The sequence below is a fragment of the Equus quagga genome, chromosome 17, assembly GCF_021613505.1.
Source record: "Equus quagga isolate Etosha38 chromosome 17, UCLA_HA_Equagga_1.0, whole genome shotgun sequence".
Classification (NCBI taxonomy): domain Eukaryota; kingdom Metazoa; phylum Chordata; class Mammalia; order Perissodactyla; family Equidae; genus Equus; species Equus quagga.
Window position 1 is genome coordinate 1,925,285 of NC_060283.1, and position 10,643 is coordinate 1,935,927.

General features: G+C 51.6%; 1 long non-coding RNA gene across 1 annotated transcript; it reads right to left on the reverse strand.

Moving 5' to 3' along the window:
- Positions 1-1,474: 1,474 nt before the first annotated feature.
- On the reverse strand, positions 1,475-4,836 carry LOC124228611 (uncharacterized). The gene is made up of 3 exons (XR_006885743.1): positions 4,709-4,836; positions 3,839-4,036; positions 1,475-1,560 (listed from the first exon to the last, which is right to left on the reverse strand). It is a non-coding gene; the product is annotated as an uncharacterized LOC124228611 (long non-coding RNA).
- Positions 4,837-10,643: the final 5,807 nt, after the last annotated feature.

The following is a 10,643-nucleotide window of genomic DNA, read 5'->3' on the forward strand; positions in this document are numbered from 1 at the left end:
CTCCTTCCCTCTCCCCCCCCCCCCCCCCCCCCCCCCCCCCCCCCCCCCCCCCCCCCCCCACCCCCCCCCCCCCCCCCCCCCCCCCCCCCCCCCCCCCCCCCCCCCCCCTTCCTCTCTCCCTCCTCTGTGTGAGGACAAGCCAGGAAGAGAGTTCTCACCAGGACCCCTGACCTGCTGGCACCTTGATCTCCGACATCCAGCCTCCGGAACTGTGAGAAGTATACTTCTGTTGTGAAGCCACCACCTGTGGTGTTTTGTGACGGCCGCCCCAGCTGCCCTGAGACAGTGTCCGACGTTCGTTCATCCATCCATCCATTCATTCTGTCATTCATTCACCCTCACTGGGAGGCACTCAGCCACTTCTGAGGACAGCAGTGGTTCAAAGAGACACGACTGGCAGCGTCGTGGGTCGTGTTTAGTGAGAGGAGGGACTGCAGAGGCAGGGGGCAGAGAGGCCGGGAGAAACCCAGCAAGAGGCCAGGAGCAGAGGCTGGGCGAGGTGAGGCTGGGCGGCCCAGACCTGTGGGGCCCGGGGGCGGAAGCAATAGGTGTGGGGTAGGGGGGCAGTAGGTGAAAGAGGAGAGGGGTGGTTACCCCTAGGCCTGACTGGGCCAGACCCGCCCCCCCTCCAGGCCCCCTGGCCTGTCCTGGCCCCAGGACCCGGCTGGCCCCCCGGCAGGGCTCCCTCGGGCCTCACAGTCACATGAGCCGAGGGCTGCCCTGTGCATACACAGGTTTGCGGTGCGGTTCTGATAGTCCAACTCCAGCTCAAGACCAAGGCAGATGAAAGGATTGCGGGGGGGTGAGGGGGGTGCTGTGTCAGGAAGCACCTGGAGCTGCAAGGAGGATGGAAGGGATACTGCGTGAGTGACAACGGAGGCCAGACTGTCGCTGAGAGGGCGCTGTGGCAGGGCAGTGATCCGGAGAGCCTACCCCACAGGGACCGAAGGCTGGGCTAGCTGATCCCGTGTCCCCAGAGTGGAAATGCATGGGCAACCCCTAAAGGCTCCCTCGATGGGAAGAAGCGAGCCCCAGGTCAGGTGCGCAAGTCTGGCCAGAACCCCTGAAACAGAGTCTGTTGTTCCCAGACTGTAGCCAGTTTATAAGCCAGAGCCCTCGAGTGGAGGGGAGGCCGGTCGCCTTCAGAGGACCCCGGGACACTATCGAAAGTGGAGGCTGTGTATCTTGCTCCCCACCATCCCCAGAGGTCCTACCGCCGTTTTCCTGGGTGACTGTGCACAAGGCAGGGGACATTATCAGACTTTGGGGACTACCGACACTGGCTCTGAACTGACTCCAATTCCTGGAGACCCCAGACCCCACTGGGTCTGACAATTAGAGAAAGGGCTTGCCGAGGCCAGGGGTCAGTGGCATTTTAGCTCAGCTCTGTTTCAACGGGCCCACCCGAGCCCACCGGGGAATTATTTCCCCAGTTCCGGAATGCATAGTTGGGACAGACATACTCAGCAGCTGGTGGGATCCCACACTGGTCCCTGGACTGTGGAGAGAGGGCTTTTGTGGCGGGAAAGGCCCAGGGGAAGCCGCCAGGACTGCCTCGACCTAGGAAGACAGTACAGCAAACTCGATGCTGCCTCCTTGGAGGGACTGCAGAGGCTGGCACCACCACCAAGTCACAAAAGACGCGGGTGGTGATTCCCACCACACCCCTGCTCCCCTCGCCTGCTCGCCTGTGCAGAACACAGATGCACCTTGGAGAATAAACGATGGGAGTTACGGCAAACTCGACCAGGACCCCACCGCAACTGCTGTTCAGAGGCGGCGGATCGCTGGAGCAAATCAAAACATCCCTGGCCACCTGGTATGCTGCCACTGATCTGGGGAAAGCTTTTTTTAAAAAGAGATTTTCCTTTTTCAGCAGTTTTAGGTTTACAGATAAACTGAACAGAGAGTTCCCATATGCTCCTCTCCCCACAGGCAGCGTCCCCTGTTGTTATTATCTTGCCTTAGTGTGGGACATTTGCTACAGTTGATGAGCCAAAATTGACACATTATGATTAACTAAAGTCCATAGTTGACATCAGGGTTCCCTCTTGGTGTTGGACATTCTAAGGGTTTGGACACATGTTTAAGGACCCATATCCACCATTACAGTATCGCACAGAGTCGCTTCACTGCCTTAAAATCTCCTGCTGTCTGCCTGTTTATTCTTTCTTCCCCCTGAGCCCCTGGGGACCACTGATCTTCGTGTCTGTATCGTTTTGCCTTTCCCAGAACATCACATAGTTGGCATCATACAGTATGCAGCTCGTTCAGACTGGCTTCTTCCACATAGTGGTAAATATTTGAGGTTCCTCCGCGTCTTCTCAGGGCTTGAAATCTCATTTCTCTTTATCGTGGAATGATACTTTGTTGTCTGGATGTACCACGGTTTGTTTATCCATTTACCCGTCGAAAGGCATCTTGGGTGCCACCACATTTTGGCAATTATGAATAAAGCCGTTGTAAACATCCACGTGCAGGTTTTTGTGTGGACGTGTTTTCAGCTCCTTTGGGTAAGTACTAAGGAGCGTGATTGCTGGATCATATGGTAAGAGTGTGTTTGGTTTTATAAAAAATCACCACACTGTCTTCCACAGTGGCTGTACCATTTTACCTCCCCGCCAGCGATGAAGGAGCGTGTCTGTTTCTCCACATCCTCGTCAGCACTTGGTGTTGTCAGCCTTCTGGATTTGGGCCATTCTAATAGCTGCGTGGTGCTATCTCACTTGTTTTCATTTGCATTTCCCTGACGACATAGGACGCAGAGCATCTTCTCACATGCTTATCTGCCGTGGGTACATCTTCTCTGGCGAGGTGTCTGTTCCAGTCTCTTGCCCATTTTTTAAATTGGGTTGTTTTCCTACTGTGGAGTTGTAAGAGTTCTTTGCATATTTTGCATACGAGTCCTTGATCAGATATGTGTTTTGCAAGTATTCTCTCCCAGTTGGAGGCTTGCCTTCTCATTCTCTTAACAGTGTCTTTCACAGAGCAGAGGTTCCTAATTTTAATAAAGTCCAGCTTATCAGCCATGGTTCTGGTGAGGCGTGTGACCCCTCTGTACCTTTTAGCAAAGACCACCAGAGAAGCGGGTTGCCGTCAGCTGGCACCAACAATCCGTCTTCACTGTCCTGGCTCAGGGTATACCCACTCTGTCACGATCTAGCCTGAAGGCTCCTGGATCAGCTTTCCCTTCCGCATGATGTCGTGTTGGCCCATTACCTTGATGGCATCACACTGACCCGGCCGGCTGAGCAGGAAGCAGTGATGACTCAGACACCTTGGTGACACCGAGGGTAGGGAACAAATCCCACAGGAACGCGGGGGCCTGCCACTTTGCAAGGGGTCCGGTGGCCTGGGGCGTGTCGAGATCCACATCTGGCCCTTCCTCCTACTTAAGAAGAGGTGCAATGCCTGGTGGGCCTCTTCAGATTCTGGGGGCAACACATAGTGAGATCTGCCCATTGGTCGAGGGACCTGGAAAGCCGTTGGTCTGAGTGGGGCTCAGAGTGAGAGGAGCCTCCGAAACAGGTCAGGCTGCCGTGCGAGCCGCCCTGCCTCTTGGGCCTTACACAACTAGCAGATGCAGGCATGGTCGAGGTGGCAGAGAAGGATGCCGCGTGGAGCCTTGGGCAGGCCCTGGTCGGGAGGTGATAGCCCAGTGCCCTGAGCATTCGGAGCAAAGCCCTGCCTTCCTCTGTGGTACCTCTCCTTTGGAGAAACAGATTCTGGCTTGCTTCTGGGCCTCAGTGGAGACCGTGTGCATGACCATGGCCACCAATTTACCACGTGACCTGAACTGTCCACCAAGAGTGGGTGTTGTCTGACCCACCAAGCGTACCATTTCATACCATACAGTTGGGCATACTCAGTGGCGTTCCATCACCAAGTAGAAAGGGTATGCACAAGACTGGGCTCAAAGCAGCTTCTGAAGGCACAGGTAAGTCACGTGAAGACGTGGCTCAAAGCCTACCGCGCCCACTCCTGCTACATCACCATCCATCTCAGCCGGCGCCTCTGGCTTCGCGTTCCCCACCACCTGAAAAGCGAGGAAGGAAAAATCTGGGTCTGGCTTCCAAATGATCCCGCACCAGATGTAGCCACCACTCAAAAGTGGGGGGGGCTCCTGACCTCCAGCCCCCTCTGAGGGACAGTGGTGCGGGGAAATGCTCCGGGGGGGTATCGCAGAAATTCCAGCAGGGCCTCTGGTGGTTCCATTCTGCCTGGAAGGAGCGGTCAGAGCCTCAGAGCCTCAGGTCTACCCCAATTCATGGTCAGTTGCTAATGGCTTGAGTAGATGCTCAGGGATTTGAGGAACAATTAGAAACTAGGTGGCAGGAGGTCTGGGACAGAGGGGCACCGAGTGTGAAGATATGGTGACCTATGGGAATGTTTGCCAAAGAGCCACCACCTCGGCAGAGGAGAATCTCAATGTCCAGGCAGACAAGGTGACCCTTCCTTGGACATCAGCCACCCCGTCATTACCCAATGGGCTCATGGGAGAAGGGACCAGGGCGGCAGCGATGGACGTTGCACACAAGCTCAGCCCATGGGCTTCCACTCACCAGGGCCCATCTGCTAAGTGCCCTGAGTGGCAACAGCAGAGACTAAAACCGACACCCCTATATTGTCCAGGCACCCACCAGCTTCCTGGTAGCACTGCTTCCACTGGAAAGGGCACCACTTTAGCCTCACTAGAAAAGACACTTACTCTGGATGTGGATTTGCTCTCTCTGCCCGCGATGCTTTTGCTAAAACACCACCGGTCGATTCACAGATTGCCTTCTTCACTGTCACGGTCTCTCTTGTAACTTGGCTTCTGGTGAAGGAACTCATTTCCCAGCCGGTGGAGTGGGGCAACGGGCATTGGGCAATGGGTATTGGGCAATGGGTTCACAGCCTTACTGCGCTCCCCATCACCCTGCAGCAGCTGGCCTGAGAGGACCTTGGAATGGCCTTTTGAAGCCTCGGCTATGGCGCCTGGCGAGCACCCGCACTCTGCAGAGCATCCTCCAGGGTGAAGTCAATCCTCTGAATCAGCGTTTTCTCTTACTGCTGATACCTGTGGGAATCACCGGGGGAAATGGCAATGATTTCTACTATTCTAATGAAATGCCATTAGGGAAGCCTTTGCTTCCTGTCCCCACAACTCTAGGATTTCTTCGTCTAGAAGTTTGAGTTCCCAAGGGGAAGGGGGCTCCTGCCAGGGGACGTGCAACAAGTCCATTAAACAGGAAGTTGAGACTGTCACGTGGCCACCTTGGGATCCTCAAGCTTGCAAATCATCAGGCAAAGAGGGGGTTACTGCACAGGCTCAGGAACAGACCGTGCTGAGGGGACATCGGTGGTTATTACACAAGGGATGAGAGGAGCATGTCTGGAATGCAGGAGATCAAGCCCTTTTTGATATTCCCCTGCCCTGTGATTAAAATCAACGGAAAGGCGCAATTGTCAGCCCAGACCCCTCAGGAATGAAGGCTTGGGTCATCCCACACGGCAAGGAGCCACGAGCAGCTGGGGTGCTTGTCGAGGGAAAGAGAGGACGGGATGGGCAGTGGAAGCGGGCGGTCGGAGATACCGGCCAGACGGCGTGAGCAGCCGCAAACAGGGGGCCCGTGATCGCTGTCGGTGTTCCTGCCTTATCTTGATGCGAACCTGTGGATGTGGCTCGAGTCAGCAATTCCTCTCCCCCTCCTCCATTCCCTGCCATGTAATCTAACTGATCACCGGGGTTCACTCTATCGCAGCCTGTGAAGTGTAAGACCTCAAAGGGGGAAAGCAGCCCAGCAGGGAGAGGAACGGACACCCCCAAGGTGGATAAGGGGACCCTCTCCTCCGGGGGGGCAGGGGAGCGTGCTTGGCTGGCGGCCTGAGTTGCATCTCATTAGGGTGATGCACGATTTCACTTTGTGTTTATTTGGGAGTGAGAGAGAGTTGAGAAGGTGGTGGGGGGCGTTATAGTACCACTCTGTAGTAGGAAGCTTCCAGAACAGGCAGATGCTCAGAGGCAGAAAGCGGGTTAGCTGTTGCCAGGGGCCGGGGGAGGGGGCTGGGGAGTGACAGCTCCTGGGCTAGGGTCTCCCTTTCTGGGGATGACAACATTCTAAGATTAGATAGTGGTGGTGGTTTCACGACTCTATGAATATACTAAAACCCATTGAACTGCATGCTTTGAAAGAGTGAATTTCATGGTATGGGAATTATATCTCAATCAAGCTGTATTTTTGTAAAAAAACAGGTGCCTGTGGATGCTGAGGGGAGGAGGGTGGAGTGTGGCAGATCCGCGTGGTGTCACAGTAGCTCAACTGGACATGTATTTCCCAGAGTTACCCTCCCTGCTCAGTGCTGGGTTGACGCGGGTCGTGTGACCAGTGTGAGCTTCAGAGGGTGGGAGTGAAGGGCTGGCCACCTTCCTCCTATGCCCAGAACGTTGCTCAGCCAACCTCGGTGCCATCGTGGATCCGCTGGCTCACCTGGGGGCGCCTGCCCGCTGATGGAGGCCCAGCACGAGACGCAGGGGCGAGAGCCAGGCGCGCCCTGTTCAACCACACCCATGGCGGACGAAATCAAATCCTGGGTTCTGAGTTGTTCCCTGGGGTCCTGTCGGTGTGATGAATGGCCAGCTGCTGCACTGGAAACCCTGCCAGTCCCTCACCGCTCGTCCCGCTGGGATCCCGCTGTCCGGCTGCCGTCCACCACGCTCCCAAATCCAGTAGGCACGCTTCTGTCTCACCTTCGCCCCAACAGAGCCTTCGGCCCTGGAGACCCTGGGGTCCTCGTGTCCCTCAGCATCAATGACACCACTCTCTCTCTGTCTCTGTGTCACTGACTTTGGTGCCATTTCTGTTTCCTGCTGCCTCTTCCCACTCTCTCAGTTGTCAAAATATTGGGGTTCCTCAGGGCTGGATCCAGGCCCCCTTTCTCTTCTCGCCCTGGCTCCTCAGGTGGTCTCATCAATTCCTGTGGATTTCACTGTCACTGAATGCAGATGACGCTCCAGCCCCGTCCCCAACTTTGAGTCCCACATTGGAATTTCAACGGCCTGTCTCCCATTTCTGTGTGGATGTTTCCCAGATATCCCAAACTCCATGTGTCTGAAAGGGGCCCTCACCTTCCTCTCAGTGCTTCCCTCAGCCAGCCTCCTGGCCCCCCTCAGGCAGAAACCCCGAAGTCGCTGAGACTCCCCGCCCCAGTCCCTGATCCACATGTGCCGGTGGCTTCTTCAGAATGCTTCTTTCTTTCTAAGATGGTGGAACAGTACACCTAAGATAAAATTTATCATTTTAACCATTTTTAGGTGCACGCTTCAGTGGCATTAAGCACATTCACAATGCTGTGCAACCATCCCCACCATCCATCTCCAGAACTTCTCCATCTGCCCAAACAGAACCTCTGTCCCCATTAAACGCTGACGCCCCCTCCCCCTCCCCCAGCCCCTGGTGCCCACTGTTTTGCTCTCTGTCTCCATGAATTTGATGACTCCAGGGACCTTATGTAAGTGGAATCACACAGTGTTTGTCTTTTTGTGTCTGACTTCTTTCACTCGGCATCACGTCCAGAACATTTCTCACATCTGCATTTTCCACCTCCATTGCCTTGAGCCTATCGCTTCACTCATCTGACCTCGCTCAGCTGACTCACTGGTTCTGCCTGCCCCATCCACCGCCTCCTCCACTGGAGAGGCACAGTGACCATCCTCAAACTGGAATTTGCTGCTAGATGGCGACGCCCACAATCAACCCTGGAGGGACGCTAGACTCTAGAGGGAGGAACAGATCTGACGAAAGATCAGCAGGTGTAATAAACTTCTAGGAACACTGAAGGCCGTGGTGGACTGGCATGCCCCAACCTCCTGGAACTCTCAGCTGGAGAATTACTGGGCTCACCCGGTTTGTTTCCCTTCTTTCACGGATCGCTCACTACCTGGGGTCCATGTTTGAAATCCGTTGTCCCACGTGTGTCCTGTTTTCCAGGTGCTTAAAGCGGAAGGTGAATGTGGTCCTAGTTACTCCATCATGGCCCAAAGAGGAAGACCTGGCGATAATCACTTTGAACACTTGTTTACAGTTGTAACTGGCAGCTTCCTCCAATGGCAAGTGAATATCTTGCCCTTTGTCATTTCCATTTTGTGGGGCGGAACTTTGCAACCATGGAACCATCCCGTTACTCCTCAAACTTTTACTCACTTGTTTTAGCATCGATTGGTGATTTGTGCCCAGATAAATCATTTCTATGATGATTGCCAAAGGATGGTTTTTCTAATTTCATCATTCCTTCCACATTTGTTAGTTGGCATTCTACTGCAAAAAAAGAGCTTTTTCTTCTCCTCCACAAACGAATGAATCCACGAATTTCAGTATGGACTCACGAATTTCTATTATATTTAATGGGTTGTGATTTAATGCTATCTTTACTTATTTATTTATTTATTTTGAGGAAGATTAGCCCCTGAGCTAACATCTGCTGCCAACCCTCCTCTTTTTGCTGAGGAAGACTGGCCCTGAGCTAACATCCGTGCCCACCTTCCTCTGCTTTACATGTGGGACGCCTACCAGGGCATAGCTTGCCAATCCGTGCCATGTTCGCACCCAGGATCTGAACTGGCAAACCCCGGCCCGCTGAAGCGGAATGTGCGCACTTAACCTCTGTGCCACTGGGACAGCCCCATATCATTATTTGTTTTGATGCTAAAATTGTCCCAGCTATGGCTGGTAGGAGCCCCTTCAAGCCAACTCCTGTGTCACTTTGATAAATCCTCATCATTTTTTGAGCAGCTTGCTTAATTTCTGACTCCATAAGATGTTACAGGTTCATCTTATCATTTCCCTTTCCCAGTCCTGGAACCAGCCATTGCTCCAAGGTATTTAGAAGCCAAGATCTGGGCCCTGGGATACTCACTGCTATTTGGCATCGACTTTTCCAGGTCCTTCAGCTGAGAACTAGTAATATATACACACATGCACACTCACATCTATATCTGGTTCTTTGTATATCAAGCTCTCTATATTAAAAATCATGACTTTCAGGGGCCGGCCCGGTGGTGTGAAGCGATATCTCATCGTGGTTTTGATTTGCATTTTCCTGATGATTAACGCTGTTGAGCACCTTTTTATGGACCTGTCGTCCCTCTGTGTGTCTTCTTTGGGAAAATGCTTATTCAGGTCGTCTGCCCATTTTTTCATCAGATTATTTGCTTTTTGCTTTTCTTTTTTTTTTTTTAACATTGGCCCTGAGCTAACATCTGCTGCCAATCTTCCTCCTTTTTTTTTTTTTTCTCCCCAAAGCCCCAGTACATCGGTGTGTATTTTAGTTGTAAGTTCTTCCAGGTCTTCCATGTGGGACGCCGCCACAGCATGGCTTGGTGAGCGGTGCTAGGTTCACGCCCAGGATCCAAACTGGTGAACCCCGGGCCGCTGAAGCGGAGCGCGTGAACTTAACCGCTACGCCACCAGGCTGGCCTCTGTTTTTTGCCATTGAGCTGTATGAGTTCCTTATATATTTTGGAGATTAACCCATTATCAGATAAATGGTTCGCAAATACTTTCTCCCATTCTATAGGTTGCCTTTTAATTTTCTTGATGGTTTCCTCCGTTGTGCAGAAGCTTTTTAGTTTCATGTAGTCCCCCTTGTTTATTTTTGCTTTTGTTGCTTATGCTTTTGGTGTCAAATCCAAAAATTCATTGCCAAGACTGACGTCAGGGAGACTTCCCCCTGTGTTTTCTTCTAGGAGTTTTATGTTTTCAGGTCTTACATTTAAGCCCTTAATCCATTTTGAGTTAAATTTGGGAGTGATTTAAGATAAAGATTCAGTTTTATTCTATTTGTGTGAACATCCAGTTTCCCCAACACCACTGATTGAAGAGACTATCTTTTCCCCATTGAGTATTCTTGACTCTCTTGTCGAATATTAGGTAACCGTATTTGCATTGGTTTATTTGGGGCTTTCGATTCTGTTCCTTTGGTCTATGTATCTGGTTTTATGCTAGTACCATGCTGTTTTGATTACTAGAGCTTTGTGGTATAGTTTGAAATCAGGAAGTTTAATGCCTTCAGCTTTGTTCTTCTATCTCAAGATTGCTTTAGCTATTTGTGGTCTTTTGTGGTTCCATACGATAGGTTTTCCTATTTCAATAAAAATATGTCCCTGGAATTTTGATAGGGATTGCATTGAATCTATAGATGGTTTTCAATAGTACGGATATTTTAACAATATTAATTCTTCTGATCCATGAACTCGGATGTCTTTCCATTCGTTTCTGTCTTCTTCAATTTCTTTCAGCAATGTCTTATAGTTTTCAGTGTACAGATCTTTCACCTCTTTGGTAACATTTATTTCTAATTATTTTGTTGCTTTTGGGCTATTGTAGATGGGATTATCCTCTTTATTTCCCTTTCAAATAGTTCACTGTCAGCATAAACAAACCCAACTCAATTTTGCATGTTGATATCGTACCCTGCAACTTTACTGGATTTGTTTATCAGTTCGAACAGTTTTTTGGTGAAGTCTTTAGAGTTTTCCATATGTAAAATCACATCGTCTTCAACAAAGAGACAATTTCACTTCTTCCTTTCTGATTTAGATGTCTTTTATTTCTTTTTCTTGCTTGATTGCTCTGGCTAGGACCTCTAGAACTATGTTGAATAGG